Raw genomic sequence first — 17477 nt, 5'->3', positions numbered from 1 at the left:
CTGCCTCGTGATGACTGGGTGTTGTGTGATGTCCTTAGGTTAGTTGGGTTTAAGTAGTGCTAAGTTCTAGGGGACTGACGACCATAGATGTTAAGTCCCATAGTGCTCATAGCCCAAAGGCCGTATCCGACATTTCTTTTTCTGATTCCTTACTTCGCCGAGAGTTTGGCTGTTAAACTTCTGATATAATTTGTGGAGTACCCATTGCTCCTCAGAACACTTTCCAGGTGTTGCATTTTTCGTCTGAGGTGCTGCGGCTCACATATTCGTACTGCTCGCGTTACGAGCGTATTAATCATGCCTCTTTTCTGACTCGGGTGGTGGTTTGATAGTTTGTGCAGGTATCGGTCCGTTTGTGTCGATTTTCGATACACGATGTGTCCCAGGTTTTCGCCATCCGTTGTGACCATCGCATTTAGAAATGGCAGTTTTTTTGTCCTTTCTACTTCCTTGGTAAATTTTATGTTGGGATGGAGGCTGTTCAGGTGTCTTAGGAAGTCACCGAGCTGTTCTTCACCATGGCTCCACGTATCATTGACGTATCTGTACCGCACCTTAGGTTTGCAAGTCGCCAAGTCCAGTGCCTGTGCTTCGAATAGTTCCATGAAGAAGTTGGCCACCACTGGACTAAGAGGACTACCCATGGCGACGCCTTCCAGCTGTTCGTAGAAATCGCCATTCCACTTGAAGTAGCCCGTAGCGAGACATGCATGGAAGAGCTTTGTGATGTCTTGCGAGGCAATGGAACCGATGTGCTCCAGAGCGTAAATGAGAGGCACTTTCGATCGTAAACAAAAAAATAACAACAAAGCTGACCAGGATGTCGTTTGGTGCAAGTTTCAGTTTCTTCAGCTTCTCAATGAAATGTCCTGAGTCCTTTATGTATGTGTCGGTCTTCCCCCCGTGTGGCTGGAGCAGAAAGGTCAAAGTGTTTTGCTAGATTATACGTCGGTGTGGCAGGAGAGCTAACAATCGTTCTTAATGGAACGTTGTTCTTATGGATCCTGGGTAATCCATACAGCCGAGGTGGTAGGGCTTCTGTGTTGCGCAGGTATCTCTGTATGTCCGCTGGCAGAGAAGACGCCTTGATTAATCGATTCGTATTCCGTATGATACGCTGCGTCGGATCTGCACTTAGTTTTCGGTACGTCGTCGGATCTAATAGGTCTCGGATCTTTTGCTCATAATCTTACATTATGCCTGCACTTCTGACACCTCACCACTCTCTGGTCCGTGTCTAGTGCTTGTGGGTGGCACAGTATTTCTACTATCAACTGAATCACTGGCTGGCAGTGGCAACATTTCTTGCCCTTCTGCCCCCAGATTCTCATTTTGTACTTCCTGAACTACGTCACTAACATTACTTTGTGCCTCACTTTCTAACTCGGTATCACTACTTGCTAACTGTTGTTCATTATCCATGTTTATATCTTTCTGACTACGCAATCTAACCATAGTCAACAAAAGAAACAAAATCTGAACTAAATATCCTAACACTCAGATTTCGCTGACATAATCACACAAGAAATGGTCATTTGTTGAAACACGCTTATTATATACTACAATGACTAACTACTCAAATGTCCTGTTATTTTTAAAAAAGAACACTGACAACAAGCACACCACTAATGATCCGAGAACACCGCACTGAGGCTGCTTCACTACCCACAGGACAACTACACTGAACTTTACCTTTTGGTGATCTATCTTGGGTGCAGCTGCCTCCTGGTATTGTGGTAGGTAATTAATTTTTTGATATAATGAGCTCTCTTCTTCAGCTTGCCTCTGGGTATATAGTGTTCTCATGCCAAAAATAATATACAGGTATTACCATACAATATTGGTTAGGCAATACATACAATACATGAAAAATTATTAATTGTTCTCCAACAAAGTTCGACTACAATAATTCCCTAGTTATCTCATGGGTATTTTGTGGCCACTGCTTACTCGTGCCCCGCGTTACTGTGCGCCAATTTAATGAAATAATATATATATATATATATATATATATATATATATATATATATATATAATGTAAAAAAGAAAATGAATAAAAATGGATTTGAAAATGGAGAGAAGAAATGTTGCTTTAAATATTTTTGTTATTCGCTCTTTCAGTACGAACTTTGTTGTAGAACCCCTTATTTACGTGTGGTAATAAAAATTCATTTAGACAGAATTAAGCACATTTAAAATTACGTGAACCTTAGCAACCCTCTCATGCTGATAAATTCATACTAACTGATTAAGAACATTTAGTTGAAAGTTATATAAATTAAATTTTTTACGTATTTCGGCCTTGGCACACATTTTCTAAATGCAGTGATTTTTTAAATATTTACTGAATTCCTTCCCGGCGTTAGCTATGGAACACAAGACTGTCTCTGTTAGCATAAAATGGTTAAATATTGCCAAGCCGACCTGAACGTTTAATTATCATTGACAAAACACACTTCACTATACGTTTAAGTTACTTGCTTTAGAAATTGAAGGAACCAACAGATTAACAACTTCAACGTTATTTATCCGCCTATGAATGCACAAATGTAAAACCAGTAAGAAATTCCGTCAGCCTCAGGATCGCTGTAAAAGAAAAATATTTCGTAATTCACTGCTAATTTTATCTGCTCCCGATTTACGGGTTTGGTTAATTTTTTAGCGGAACAATATTTAAATGTGCCGCCGCTGCAAATCGTTCGGTCGCGGCACAGCCCAGCAACACCAACGATAATCGCTAAAAAATTCTGAAAATTCTTTAAAGAAATATTATAGATGACATGGGCAAGCTAATTTACATTAGTAATACACAATTTTGATAAATTATAATGTATTTAGACCACAACAATAATTAAACTTACATTACTTTGTAATTTCTCCTCTAATGGCGGCTAAAGATAGATACAGACAAAAGAAGTCTACTCATTCATAAAATGCTACGTCACAGGTTCCTCTCTCTCTCAGCTCTCGAGGAAGACGACAAAGAATGCACATTATGTATCCCTATTTATACTATTGCTGATTGTTAATGCCTCTTTGTAATCTTACAACATTATTTTCCTCTTTGGCTGTATTTTACATTTTTTTTATCGCAGATATTAACATATTTCGTAATTACATTATGAGTATATAAATATTACAATCATAAATACATCGAGAATATTATTGCAGAAAATATTACAATAATAACGCATGTCCTTTATACAAAATTAAATAATATTTTTTTGTTAAACAATTACAGTACATACGAATTGCTTCATAGTGGCGTACATAGTACAATTAAATGTCATTTCATTTTATTAATAGTGTGTGTGCTGCCAGGAAACGTTAGAAACTGATGTATTTCTTCTGTTACCCATGGTTTCTTCGAAGTTACCTTCTTTGTGCGTATGTTTTTCTTTCCAACTTCTGTGATTGCCCTTTTTAAGGATTTCCATTCCTTTTGAACTGTACTGCCTACTGAGCTTTTCCTTGTTGCTGTATCTAAAGCCTTAGAGATCTTCAAGCTTATCTCGTTATTACTTAATACCTCTGTATCCCATTTCTTTGGCCTACTGTTTCTGCCTGACTAATCTCTAAAACTTCAGCCTGATCTTTATTACTACTATAGTGCGATCTGAGTCTATATCTGCTCTTGGGTTCGTCTTACGATCCGGTATCTGATCTCGCAATCTCCGTCTGACCATGATGTAATGTAACTAAACTCTGTTTGTATCACCTGGCCTTTTCTAAGTGTACCTCCTCCTCTTGTGATTCTTGATCGGAGTATTCACTATTACTAGCTGAAATTTATTACAGAATTCAATTAGTCTTTCTCCTCTTTCATTCCTTGTCCCAAGCCCATATTCTACTGTTATCTTTTCTTCCCCTACAACTGCATTCCACTCCCACCTGACTATTACATTTTCATCCTCCTTTACGTAGTGTACCACCATTTCAGTATTCTCAAATACTTTCTCCATCTCTTTATCTTCAACTTGCGACGTCGGCATCTACACGTGAACTATCTATCGTTGTCAGTCCTCGTGTGCTGTCGATTCTGATAAGAACAACCCTATCACTGAACTGTTTACAGTAACACACTCTCTGCCCTACCTTCCTATTCATAACGAATGCTACTTCCCTTATACCATTTTCTGCTGATGTTGATATTACTTTATATTCATCTGACTAGAAATCCCTGTCTTCTTTCCTTTTCACTTCATTGACCCCCTACTAAACTGTATCAAAAATTAAAGCAACAAACGGAAATTTCGCAAGGTTGCATTTATTTTGACACAAAACATTATAAACAGGCGATGGTAAAGTAGAAACAATGTAAAAAATCCAGAAAATAATCATCTGCAACATGCGTAACGGTAGACAAAAATGTCCTTCGTTTTTTTTCCAACTTAACTGATTTGCACACGCATTCTGACAGCAGGTTAATGTGCTCAGTATGTGTTGTGACCGCCTCTGGCAGCAATACAGGTCTGCCAACGACAGGACATCCTGTTAATGATGTCAACAATCTCATGTTGAGGCAATAACGCCCATTCTTAATGCAGAGCTGCTCGCAAGTATTGGAGAGTGTTTGGTGGATACTGCCGTGTTACAACCCGTATCCCTAATGCATTTCAAACGCGCTCTTTGGGATTCAAATCAGGAGAACTAGCAGGCCACACCATACCAACAGCATCTTCAGTTTCCAAAGGAACATCATCCATCTGTGCTCTATAAGGTCAAACATTATCGTCCATCAATATTAAGTCTGGGCCTACAACACCTTCAACAACCGCGAATGAGATCCCAAGATCTCTTCACGGTACCCGACGGCAATCAAATCTTCCTAATTCACCCGCACAATTTCAGAAGTGGTGTTCGAGTGATCAACATAATCCCTTCCCACAACATTAGAGATCCTCCTCAATATCGTCTCTTTCCAAAATGTATGGGTCCCAAACTTGTGTTCCACGTGCTCTGCAGATGCGAATCCGTCGGGAATCACTCTCCAGACCAAATCGGGACCCATCTATGAAAATAGCATTGGCCTATCGTTCTATCGTCCAGATGGTATGTTGATGGTTCCACTCTAGATGTTCCCTTCTGTGAAGACACGCCAGAGGTTAATAGACAGCAGGTCTCCAACGATAAAGGCCACTCTGCTGTAGCCTTCTGCATGCCTTTTGCCTCGATGCAACATGTCAAGGGGATGCTGTAAGGTCAGATGCTAGTTGCAGTGCAGTACCGGTACCGTCGTTCCCTTACAGCCAAATATAAGTCCACTTTTTCTGATGTCCTGGTCTCTAGGATACAGTTTCGGTCTCTACAGGGTGTTACAAAAAGGTACGGCCAAACTTTCAGGAAACATTCCTCACACACAAATAAAGAAAAGACGTTATGTGGACATGTGTCCGGAAACGCTTAATTTCCATGTTAGAGCTCATTTTAGTTTCGTTCCACCTACGCTCAATGGAGCACGTTATCATGATTTCATACGAGATACTCTACCTGTGCTGCTAGAACATGTGCCTTTACAAGTACGACACAACATGTGGTTCATGCATGATGGAGAGCTCCTGCACATTTCAGTCGAAGTGTTCGTACGCTTCTCAACAACAGATTCGGTGGCCGATGGATTGGTAGAGGCGGACCAATTCCATGGCCTCCACGCTCTCCTGACCTCAACCCTCCTGACTTTCGAAACTGTGTGCCCGACCGAGACTCGAACTCGGGACTTTTGCCTTTCGCGGGCAAGTGCTCTACCAACTGAGCTACCGAAGCACGACTCACGCCCGGTACTCACAGCTTTACTTCTGCCAGTACTTCGTCTCCTACCTTTCGAACTTTACAGAAGCTCTCCTGCGAACCTTGGAGAACTAGCACTCCGGAAAGAAAGGATATAGCGGAGACATGGCTTAGCCACAGCCTGGGGGATGTTTCCAGAATGAGATTTTCACTCTGCAGCGGAGTGTGCGCTGATATGAAACTTCCTGGCAGATTAAAACTGTGTGCCCGACCGAGACTCGAACTCGGGACCTTTGCCTTTCGCGGGCAAGTGCTCTACCAACTGAGCTAATTCGGTAGCTCAGTTGGTAGAGCACTTGCCCGCGAAAGGCAAAAGTCCCGAGTTCGAGTCTCGGTCGGGCACACAGTTTTAATCTGCCAGGAAGTTTCATATCAGCGCACACTCCGCTGCAGAGTGAAAATCTCATTCTCCTGACTTTCATTTATGGGGGCATTTGAAAGCTCTTGTCTACGCACCCCAGGTACCAAATGTAGAGACTCTTCGTGCTCGTATTGTGGACGGCTGTGATACAATACGCCATTCTCCAGGGCTGCATCAGCGCATCAGGGATTCCATGCGACGGAGGGTGGATACATGTATCCTCGCTAACGGATGACATTTTGAACATTTCCTGCAACAAAGTGTTTGAAGTCACGCTGGTACGTTCTGTTGCTGTGTGTTTCCATTCCATGATTAATGTGATTTGAAGAGAAGTAATAAAATGAGCTCTAACATGGAAAGTAAGCGTTTCCGGACACATGTCCACATAACATATTTTCTTTCTTTGTGTGTGAGGAATGTTTCCTGAAAGTTTGGCCGTACCTTTTTCTAACACCCTGTATAAACTATCGCCTTATCCGAGAAACAACAGAATGATTCACATTAAGCCATCAGGCCAGATCTATTAGCGACTCTCCTGCTTCCATTCTTCCTTTGGCCCTCCACCTCAGAGAGTCTGTACGCGTCTTCTCCGTGCCATACTGCCCCGTCCGAGACTGTGTACGCAGCGACTGTGGATGTTGGACCACCCTGCAAAGGCTACCCAGCTTGATAGGTGCACTGACGGCATTGATGGCGTGGTTGTCCGTTGATCGGAATGCCATCTTCCGTGCAGAACACGATCGTTTCGACATCTGTTGACAGTTTTTATGATTATATAGTGAATTAGAATCAGGACGGGGAAATAGCAGACTGTTGCTTGAATTTTGTATACTGGTGCATATCTATATGGAGCCTTTGCATGTCCCTTTTCAGATTTTCTAGCTTCCCTAGGAGAATACAGGGTTATAAATACAAAGTCAAATAGGGATAATGTAGGAATAGGTTTAATAATGAATAAAAATAGGAATGCGGGTAAGCTACTACAAACAGCATAGTGAACGCATTATTGTGGCCAAGATAAACACGAAGCCCACGCGTACTACAGTAGTACAAGTTTATATGCCAACTAGCTCTGCAGATGACGAAGAAATTGAAGAAATGTATGATGAGATAAAAGAAATTATTCAGATAGTGAAGGGAGACGAAAATTTAATAGTCATGGGTGACTGGAATTCGGTAGTAGGAATAGGGAGAGAAGGAAACGTAGTAGGTGAATATCGATTGGGGGTAAGAAATGAAAGAGGAAGCCGCCTGGTAGAATTTTGCACAGAGCACAACTTAATCATAGCTAACACTTGGTTCAAGAATCACAAAAGAAGGTTGTATACATGGAAGAATCCTGGAGATACTAGAAGGTATCAGATAGATTATATAATGGTAAGACAGAGATTTAGGAACCAGGTTTTAAATTGTAAGACATTTCCAGGGGCAGATGTGGACTCTGACCACAATCTATTGGTTATGAACTGTAGATTAAAACTGAAGAAACTGCAAAAAGGTGGGAATTTAAGAAGATGGGACCTGGATAAACTGAAAGAACCAGAGGTTGTACAGAGTTTCAGGGAGAGCATAAGGGAACAATGACAGGAATGGGGGAAAGAAATACAGTAGAAGAAGAATGGGTAGCTTTGAGGGATGAAGTAGTGAAGGCAGCAGAGGATCAAGTAGGTAAAAAGACGAGGGCTAGTAGAAATCCTTGGGTAACAGAAGAAATATTGAATGTAATTGATGAAAGGAGAAAATATAAAAATGCAGTAAATGAAGCAGGCAAAAAGGAATACATACGTCTCAAAAATGAGATCGACAGGAAGGGCAAAATGGCTAAGCAGGCATGGCTAGAGGACAAATGTAAGGACGTAGAGGCTTATCTCGCTACTGGTAAGATAGATACTGCCTATCGGAAAATTAAAGAGACCTTTGGAGAAAAAAGAGCCACTTGTATGAATATCAAGAGCTCAGATGGAAACCCAGTTCTAAGCAAAGAAGGGAAACCAGAAAGGTGGAAGGAGTATATAGAGGGTCTATACAAGGGCGATGTATTTGAGGACAATATTATGGAAATGGAAGAGGATGTAGATGAAGATGAAATGGGAGATATGATACTGCGTGAAGAGTTTGACAGAGCACTGAAAGACCTAAATCGAAACAAGGCCCCGGGAGTAGACAACATTCCATTAGAACTACTGACAGCCTTGGGAGAGCCAGTCCTGACAAAACTCTACCATCTGGTGAGCAGGATGTATGAGACAGTCGAAATACCCTCAGACTTCAAGAAGAATATAATAATTCCAATCCCAAAAAAAGCAGGTGTTGACAGATGTGAAAATTACCGAACTATCAGTTTAATAAGTCACGGCTGCAAAATACTAACGCGAATTCTTTACAGACGAATGGAAAAGCTAGTAGAAGCTGACCTCGGGGAAGATCAATTTGGATTCCGTAGAAATATTGGAACATGTGAGGCAATACTGACCCTACGACTTATCTTGGAAGCTAGATTAAGGAAAGGCAAACCTACTTTTCTAGCATTTGCAGACTTAGAGAAAGCTTTTGACAATGTTGACTTTAATACTCTCTTTCAGATTCTGAAGGAGGCAGGGGTAAAATACAGGGAGCGAAAGGCTATTTACAATTTGTACAGGAACCAAATTGCAGTTATAAGAGTTGAGGGGCATGAAAAGGAAGCAGTGGTTGGGAAGGGAATGAGACAGGGTTGTAGCCTCTCCCCGATGTTATTCAATGTGTATATTGAGCAAGCAGTGAAGGAAACCAAAGAAAAATTCGGAGTAGGTATTAAAATCCATGGAGAAGAAATAAAAACCTTGAGCTTTGCCGATGACATTGTAATTCTGTCAGAGACAGCAAAGGACTTGGAAGAACAGTTGAACGGAATGGATAGTATCTTGAAAGGAGGATATAAGATAAACATCAACAAAAGCAAAACGAGGATAATGGAATGTAGTCGAATTAAGTCGGGTGATGCTGAGGGAATTAGATTAGGAAATGAGACACTTAAAGTAGTAAAGGAGTTTTGCTATTTAGGGAGTAAAATAACTGATGATGGTCGAAGTAGAGAGGATATAAAATGTAGACTGGCAATGGCAAGGAAAGCGTTTCTGAAGGAGAGAAATTTGTTAACATCGAGTATTGATTTAAGTGTCAGGAAGTCATTTCTGAAAGTATTTGTATGGAGTGTAGCCATGTATGGAAGTGAAACATGGACGATAAATAGTTTGGAAAGGAAGAGAATATAAGCTTTCGAAATGTGGTGCTACAGAAGAATGCTGAAGATTAGATGAGTAGATCACGTAACTAATGAGGAGGTACTGAATAGGATTGGGGAGAGGAGAAGCTTGTGGCACAACTTGACTAGAAGAAGGGATCGATTGGTAGGACATGTTCTGAGGCGTCAAGGGATCACCAATTTAGCATTGGAGGGCAGCGTGGAGGGTAAAAATCGTAGAGGGAGACCAAGAGATGAATACACCAACCAGATTCAGAAGGATGTAGGTTGCAGTAGGTACTGTGAGATGAAGAAGCTTGCACAGGATAGAGTAGCATGGAGAGCTGCATCAAACCAGTCTCAGGACTGAAGACCACAACAACAACAACAACAATTACCATATGCAAGCTTCTGACATTCCACACCCCAGCTCGTAGAACGTTATACTTTCGTCGGTTATTCAATCTTTTTCTCGTGGTCACCACCCCTTTGACAGTCCCCTTCCAGAGACCTGATTGGAGGACTATTCTGGAGTCCTTTGCCAATGGAGAGATGATCACCACACTTTTTCATGTGTAGGCCACTTGTCCTGTCGATATACGTTATGTGTCTTCAACGAAGTAGTTTCCGTTGCTTTCTTCATCCTCGCCCGGTGATCATTGTTGATTTTTCTGCCTTTAGGGGCAGTATCCCATCCCAAAGACAAGGGAGTGCCCAGAACCTCTGTCCGCTTCTCCGCCCTTTTTGACAAGGCCATTGGCAGAATGAGGGTGACTTATTATGCCGGAAGTCTTGGGCCGCCAATGTCGACTATTAATCAAAATTTAAGTGGTGTGAGTTTCGAACCCGGGACTGACGACGTTTTGATTACTAATCATATACGTAACCCCTAGACCTCGTGTCCATAGTATGCTGAGGAACATGAAACCAGCGTCAAAGGCAGTCCTCTTACAATGTTTTAATTTGATATGGCAGACAGTAAACTTCCCGAACTCGTTTATGGGGACAATTTTGATATCTCTTCACAAAACAGGATGGAACCGAACATGCCCCAGCAGTTACCAGACCGTCTACTTAACGAGCTATATAGGAAAGACCTTGGCACGAATGGTTAACCGTCGTCTGCTCTAGGTGTTAGAGACCAGCCAGCTCCTAAGTCACTCCTACTGTGGATCCAGGAGATTTCGATCCACTTCGACAACCCAACCATGCTAGAAGCAGCTATTCAGCAGGCTTTCCTATGCAAACAGCATTTTATAACTATATTTTTTGCTATCGGTAAACCGTACAACTTGACCTGGCGACACAGTATGCTAGGACAGCTCCACCAGCTTCCGTGTCCATCTCCCCATCTTCATTTGATCCTTCTTACCAAAGCGGTTTTTTCGGTGCCGAGATGGAGACATGCTGTTGATAAGCTTTGAGCGGCAGACTGGTGGTACTCATGGCAGAGTTTCAAGTGTTACCCTCTTTGCCTTAACCATAAACGGTATCACATCTACAGTAAGTAGTGCTGTACAATGTTCCTTATTTGTGGGCGATTTTCCAATTTTCTGTTCCTACTCCAGTACTGAAACAGCAACTCAACAGTTGCATCTTACAGCACAGAGGCTGGAGGAGTGGGACGCAAGCCTGGTTTTACATTTTCTGCAGAGAAATGAGTGTGTGTTTAGTCTCGTCGCATTTTTAACTTACCTGAATCGCGTATGTCGAAAACATTCCCCATTCAACGATTCTGCGAAGTTTCTGGACCTCACTTTTTACTCCAAATTGTCTTGGTTACTGCACCTCAAGGACCTGAAGACAAGGTCCCAGAAGGCACTGAACACTTTGAAGTGTTTTAGCCACAGGTCTTGGGAAACAGGTGGGGTGCGTCTGCTCCAGTTTTACAGGGCTGGATTATGGGCATATGGTGTATGAGTCAGCGAGGCCTGCATACCTGAAGTTCATGCTGTACGCAATAAGGTGATCAGGCTGGCTATGGACGCTTACAAGACCAGCCCCATACCCTGAGCTTGCGCTAAGTCTGGTGAATCGCTACTCACCATCCGGCGGCAGCTTCTCATGGTGCATCAGGCGCGTCAGTTCCTCGCTACACCCTATTCCCCAGCTTACCATACCGTTGCTCGTCAAGCTATGGAACGCCTCTTTACCAAACGTCCGCAAGCAACGTGGTCGTTTGGGATCTGTGGGAAGTGTATGTTGGAGTCGTTTGGTGTGGGGCATGTATGGGCTCAAATCGGGGGTTTTAACCGACTACCACCATGGTTACTGCAGACGCCCAGAATAATTTTTTACTTAACGCAGTACAGGTGAGATTGTACTCCAGCACCTGTTTTTAATACGATATTATCCCACATTTTAAATCAGTACCCCGACTATGTAATCGTATGGGTCTCAACAGTGAGACTCCGTTGGTTGGTCTGTTGTTGTCCTCAAGATTCAGTTGCCTCTGAAGTTCACAGTATTCGATGCTGAACTATCCAGATCTTGAGGGTGCTGAGCAAATGAGACGTGCCATGCCCGCTAAATTCCTCGTCTGTTCCGAATCCCTGAGTGCCCTTTAGTCTCTGCAAGGCCTGTGTCCAGCTGGCTACAAACGTTGGGTTGCCAGGACACGTGGGTATTTTCGGGAAAGAAAGGGCAGATGTAGCAGCCAAGGAGGGGTGCTGTGTTCCTCGGTTAGTTCAGTGTACCATCCCCCTGCATGCTATCGTCTGTTGAGGTACTGAGATGTGCTGGAAGTAACAGACAATAAGCTCCGTTCAGTAAAGGCCAAAACGCGGTGGTGGTCGACCTCCTTCCATCCACGCAGACAGAATGAGGTTTTCCTTACTCGTCTGCGCGTATACCATAGCTCTGTGTCGCATGGCTTCTTGCTACGGCGACAGGACCCTTCAATGTATGGTACTTGAGGGGGGGGGGGGGTGGGGGGGGGGGAGATTACTGTTAGCCACATTCCACGTTTTATAAGGCTGTGTTTCATTTTCGATCAGCGTGTAGTGGCAGATTTTTTGCCGGTATATACATCCTCTATTTTAGGTAACGGCCAAACGAACGTGGTGAGAGTTTTAAGGTTTTGTGATTTGGCCAAATAGTTTCCAAAAATTTTAAGGAGAAGATTTAACGTGTTAACAGGGTTACTGACTCAGCCATGTTTTTTGTAAGAAGTCGGCCAGTTACTGTTAAGTGTGTTACATAGATCTAACTATAGATGTTCGCAAGTGATGTCATATAAATTAGATCATTAGCGCCAAGTTACTTCGTATTTTTGTATATAATCATACACTTTTGAACATGGAACTAAAACTTCAGATAATTTCATCTGTATCACTATTCTCCAATTCACACTTAATTTCCTGGCAGAGGGTTCTTCGAACCACCTTTAGACTACTTCTCTACCGTCTCATTCTCTAACAATGTGTGGTTGAGCCACTTTTCTACCGTCCCATTCTCTAACAATGTGTGGCAAAAATGAACACTTAAATCTTTCTTTACGAGCTCTGATTTCCTTTATTTTACTGCGATGATCATTATTCTCTAAGTACGTTGGCAACAATAAAATATTTTCACATTCAGAAGAGAAAGCTGGTGTCTGAAATTTTGTGAAAAGACCCTGCCGCAACGAAATACGCCTTTTTTTTAATGATTACCTCGCCAAATCGCTTATCATATCAACGACGCAAACTTCCCTATTTCGCGAAAATACGAAACTTGCTGCCCTTCTTTGGAATTAATCTGTCAAGCTTATCTGGTAAAAGCCCCATACCACACAGCAATAATAGGATGTAAAAGCCTAGCGTAAACAGTCTCTTTACCGCATTTGTTGCATTTTCTAGGTATTCTCTCAATAAACCTTAGTCTTTGGTTTGCCGCCCTCACAACGCTATCTGTGTGATACTTCTAGTTCAAGGTGTTCATAATTGTTATTCCCAGATATCTAGTTGAACTGACAGCCTTTTAATATATGTGATATATCTTGTAACCGTAATTTAAGTTTCTTTCCTTACTCATGTGAATGACTTCATACTTGCTCTTATTCAAGAGACAATTGCCATTCACAGATGTCTTGTCAAAGTCATTTTGTAATTGGGTTTAATCGTCTGATGACTTTACTAGACGTTAAATGACAGCTACATCTGTAAAAAAAAATCTAGGAAGTCTCTTCAGATTCTTTCCTAATCGTTGATACAGGGTGAAGCACCTGAAACTTGCACCTCCAACATTTCGGTAATGGAAAGTGCTATTGATTTGCGGTTTGCACAGAATGGAATGCTAGTCAGTGGCTCGTATTATTAGCCAATCAACAAAATGTAAGTGTATTTTTTCTGCAAACATACACTTTTTCAAATGGAAAAATGCCTGTTGACATTAACAGACTAAAAGTAGGCCGGCCGGTGTGGCCGTGCGGTTCTAGGCGCTTCAGTCTGGAACCGCGGGACCGCTACGGTCGCAGGTTCGAATGCTGCCTCGGGCATGGATGTGTGTAATGTCCTTAGGTTAGTTATGTTTAATTAGTTCTAAGCTCTAAGGGACTGATGAGCACAGAAGTTAAGTCCCATAGTGCTCAGATCCATTTTAACCATTTTGACTAAAAGTGGGTTAAATCAAAATGTCGGTGGTGTTATGTTGCAGGAGTCTTGTGCGAGTCGTTTACGAGATATCGTATTTTGAAAAGTTTCCACAACGTCACTTGTTTTAAGCCAATCAGCATGCGTAAATGCTAGGTACGATGTTGTTATGTTTGCTTAAAGTGTGCTTGTGCTTCCCTTAAGTGGATTGAAATTTGCTAGTCAATTAGACGTGAAAGTCCCAGTAGCGCTTTCCATTTCTGCGTATTTGAGGTGCAAGTTTTTGTGTGATTGACCTTGTATAGACTAATAACAATAGAGGGTTTATGACGCGTCTTTGGAGAACCCCGGTTATCACTTTTATTTTACTCGATGCTTCTCCGTTGGTTACTCTATACTTTGACCTTTCTGACAGGAAAGCACAAATCCAGTCGCACAAGTCATACTCCATAGACACTCAATTTGATTAGAAATCTCTTGCGAGGTGAAGAACGGTGTCAAAAGCCTTATGGATATCTAGGAATATGCAATCAATTTGAGATCCCATGTCGATAGCACTCATTACTTCGTGAAATAAAGAGCTGGTTGTGTTTCACAAAAATTATATTTTCTGGATCTATACTATGTTTCAATGGACAGTTACCATCGAGGTAATTCATAACGATCGACATTGTATATGTTCCAGTATCCTACTGAAAACAAGTCAGTGGTTTGGGTTTGATACTTCTGAATATGGCCAAGATGGTGGACCTGTAAATTACTAGGATGTGACTGGTTCGGTTTAATGGCGGCCACCATTCCAAGAAAGAAGGTGTAGCTTCTAGCATTGCGAGTGACGTCATACATAAGGGAGCATGTCTTCTTACGTGACGATGATGATGACGTCATATATAAGGGTTAGGTGGCTTGTGATCTGATGCATCTGCTTCTGATATTTAGCCATCTAGGACTTGTATTTTTCAATGTTATTCACGTGTAATGTGACCCAGAACCAAAATAGCCATAACATTCGTTCTGGCTCGTGTAAGGAGGAGAAATGCGTACCATCACGTTTTCGACTTTGATAATCGTCGGATTGTAGCCTATCGCGATTGCAGTTATCGTATCGCGACATTGCTGCTTGCGTTGGTCGAGATCCAATGACTGTTTGCAGAATATTCAATCGATGGGTTCAGGAGGGTGATACGGAACGCCGTGCTGGATCCCAACGGCCTCGTATCCCTAGCAGATGAGATGACAGGCATCTTATCCGCATGCCTGTAACGGATCGTGCAGCCACGTCTCGATCCCTGAGTCAAAAGATGGGGACGTTTGCAAGACCACAACCATCTGCACGAACAGTTCGACGACGTTTGCAGCAGCATGGACTATCAGCTCGGAGACCATGGCTGCGGTTACCCTTGATGCTGCATCACAGACAGGAGCGCCTGCGATGGTGTACTCAACGACGAACCTGGGTGCACGAATGGCAAAACCTCATTTTTTCGGATGAATCCAGGTTCTGTTTACAGCATCATGATGGTCTCATCCGTGTTTAGCGACATCCCGGTGAACGCACATTGGAAGCGTGTATTCGTCATCGCCATACTGGCGTATCACCCGGCGTGATGGTATGGGGTGCCATTGGTTACACGTCTCTGTCACCTCTTGTTCGCATTGGCGGCACTCTGAACAGTTGACGTTACATTTCAGTTGAGTTACGGCCCGTAGCTCTACCCTTCATTCGATCCCTGCGAAACACCACATTTCAGCAAGATAATGCACAAACACATTTCAGGTCCTGTACGGGCCATTCTGGATACAGAAAATGTTCGACTGCTGCCCTGGCCAGCACATTCTCCAGATCTCTCACCAATTGAAAACGTCTGATCAATGGTGGCCGAGCTACTGGCTCGTCACAGTACGCCAGTCATTACTCTTGATGAACTGTGGTATCGTGTTGAAGCTGCATGGGCAGCTGTATCTGTACACGCTATCCAAGCTCTGTTTGACTCAATCCCCAGGCGTATCAAGGCCGTTATAACGGCCAGAGGTGATTGTTCTGGGTACTGATTTTTCGGGATCCATGCACCCAAATTGCGTGAAAATGTAATCACATGTCAGTTCTAGTATAATATATTTGTCCAATGAACACCCGTTTATCATCTGCATTTCTTCTTGGTGTAGCAATTTTAATGGCCAGTATTGTATATTTCTCCAAAGCCTTCATCTCACATTAAAGGTAACTCATATAGGGTGATCAAATGGAAAATGTTCAAACGGCTACCTCGAAATACGTTACCTTAGTTATTGGTGTGGAGAACACTTCTTTACATTTCCGTTGACGTCGAAGCTATTCATTAAACTGTGAGCTCTGCGTGAGATGCGGCATCTATAGTTATATCGATGAGATGTCATCTGTTCCGTTGTGATGGGATAATTTGAGTATGGCTGTCCTTGAAAATACCTCTACAAGTGAAAATCCCATATAATCTTCTGCACTGTAAATAAATCTTCGTGCCACATACACATCGACAGAAACCTTGGTTTTGAATCCAAAAGGTTTCTTTCTGATGGGTGCACAGTGTGTATTTGACCGATGAACGACATATGCATCAATTCTTCTAAGTTTTTGCTGCTAATGAGAAACGATGACTGAAATTTTGGCCTTTGTTCATTTGCAAATGAACGATAGTAATATACTCTAGGCTAATATCGAGCGCGCGGATGAAGCTACTAAAACAGTTTTGATTTTAATATTATTTATTATAAATGAATGCTCACCTCTTATTAAGCTAATGAGAGTCATAAAGCACCAGCTTTCGCTAATTGCGCCTAATCGACACCGATTACAGAATAAAGTGAGTGAAATGTACCATCTATTGTTCATGTCTATTTTTCCCCAACATCTGAATGGAATGTCGCAACGACGATATGAGCTTTCAATGGACGTCTGAATGTTACACAAATAATGCAAAACACGCATCTGAATTGAAAGGTGGATTCTGTGTAACATTAATAAGAGTTGAAAGTTCACGTGATCCTCAAGGTCAATATATTTGTATTATATGGATACTGGTTTCGAACCCTGCCCCTGTTTAAATTTTGAATAAATACTCATCAGCAATGGCAGCCAAAGACCAGCATAAGAAGATAACCTCTACTACCAACGGCACTGCGGAGGAGGGGACAGATGTTCAGGGCATTCTCTTCCGCTTGGGGAGGGAAACTGTCCCTAAAAGGAGGAAGAATCAGCAGTGATCAACAGTGTGAGGATGCAGAAGCCAACGAAAGCTACTGCGTTAAAGATACATAATGTGTATCCACAGGACATGTGGCCTGTAATTGAACAAAGCGTCATGATAATCTGTTCATTGGCAAAATATTTTGGAGCGTTCCCACATTCGGGTCTCCCGCGAGGTACTGCCATGGGAGCGATGACCATGGGAATAAGATCAAATAACCGAAGGCAGGGTAACGTTCTACGAGTCGGGGCATGGAATGTCAGAAATTTGAACGTGATATGAAAGATAGAAAATATGAAAATGGAAATTGT

General features: G+C 42.3%; 1 protein-coding gene across 3 annotated transcripts in view; it reads right to left on the bottom strand.

Moving 5' to 3' along the window:
* LOC124799257 (ejaculatory bulb-specific protein 3-like) overlaps positions 1-17477 on the bottom strand; it is a 74687-nt gene that overhangs the window by 30232 nt on the left and 26978 nt on the right. Inside the window, exon 3 of one of the 3 annotated variants that reach the window (XM_047262817.1) lies at positions 2571-2586. The exons of the other annotated variants lie outside the window; for them this stretch is intronic. The gene's annotated coding sequence lies outside the window, so the exon portion shown is untranslated. Of the gene's footprint in view, positions 1-2570; positions 2587-17477 lie in introns of those variants that run through there. 3 annotated transcript variants of the gene reach the window in all.

Source organism: Schistocerca piceifrons, chromosome 5, assembly GCF_021461385.2.
Source record: "Schistocerca piceifrons isolate TAMUIC-IGC-003096 chromosome 5, iqSchPice1.1, whole genome shotgun sequence".
Lineage (NCBI taxonomy): Eukaryota > Metazoa > Arthropoda > Insecta > Orthoptera > Acrididae > Schistocerca > Schistocerca piceifrons.
The sequence above is the reverse complement of the archived record's forward strand: the minus strand, read 5'-3'. Positions and strand labels throughout refer to the sequence as shown.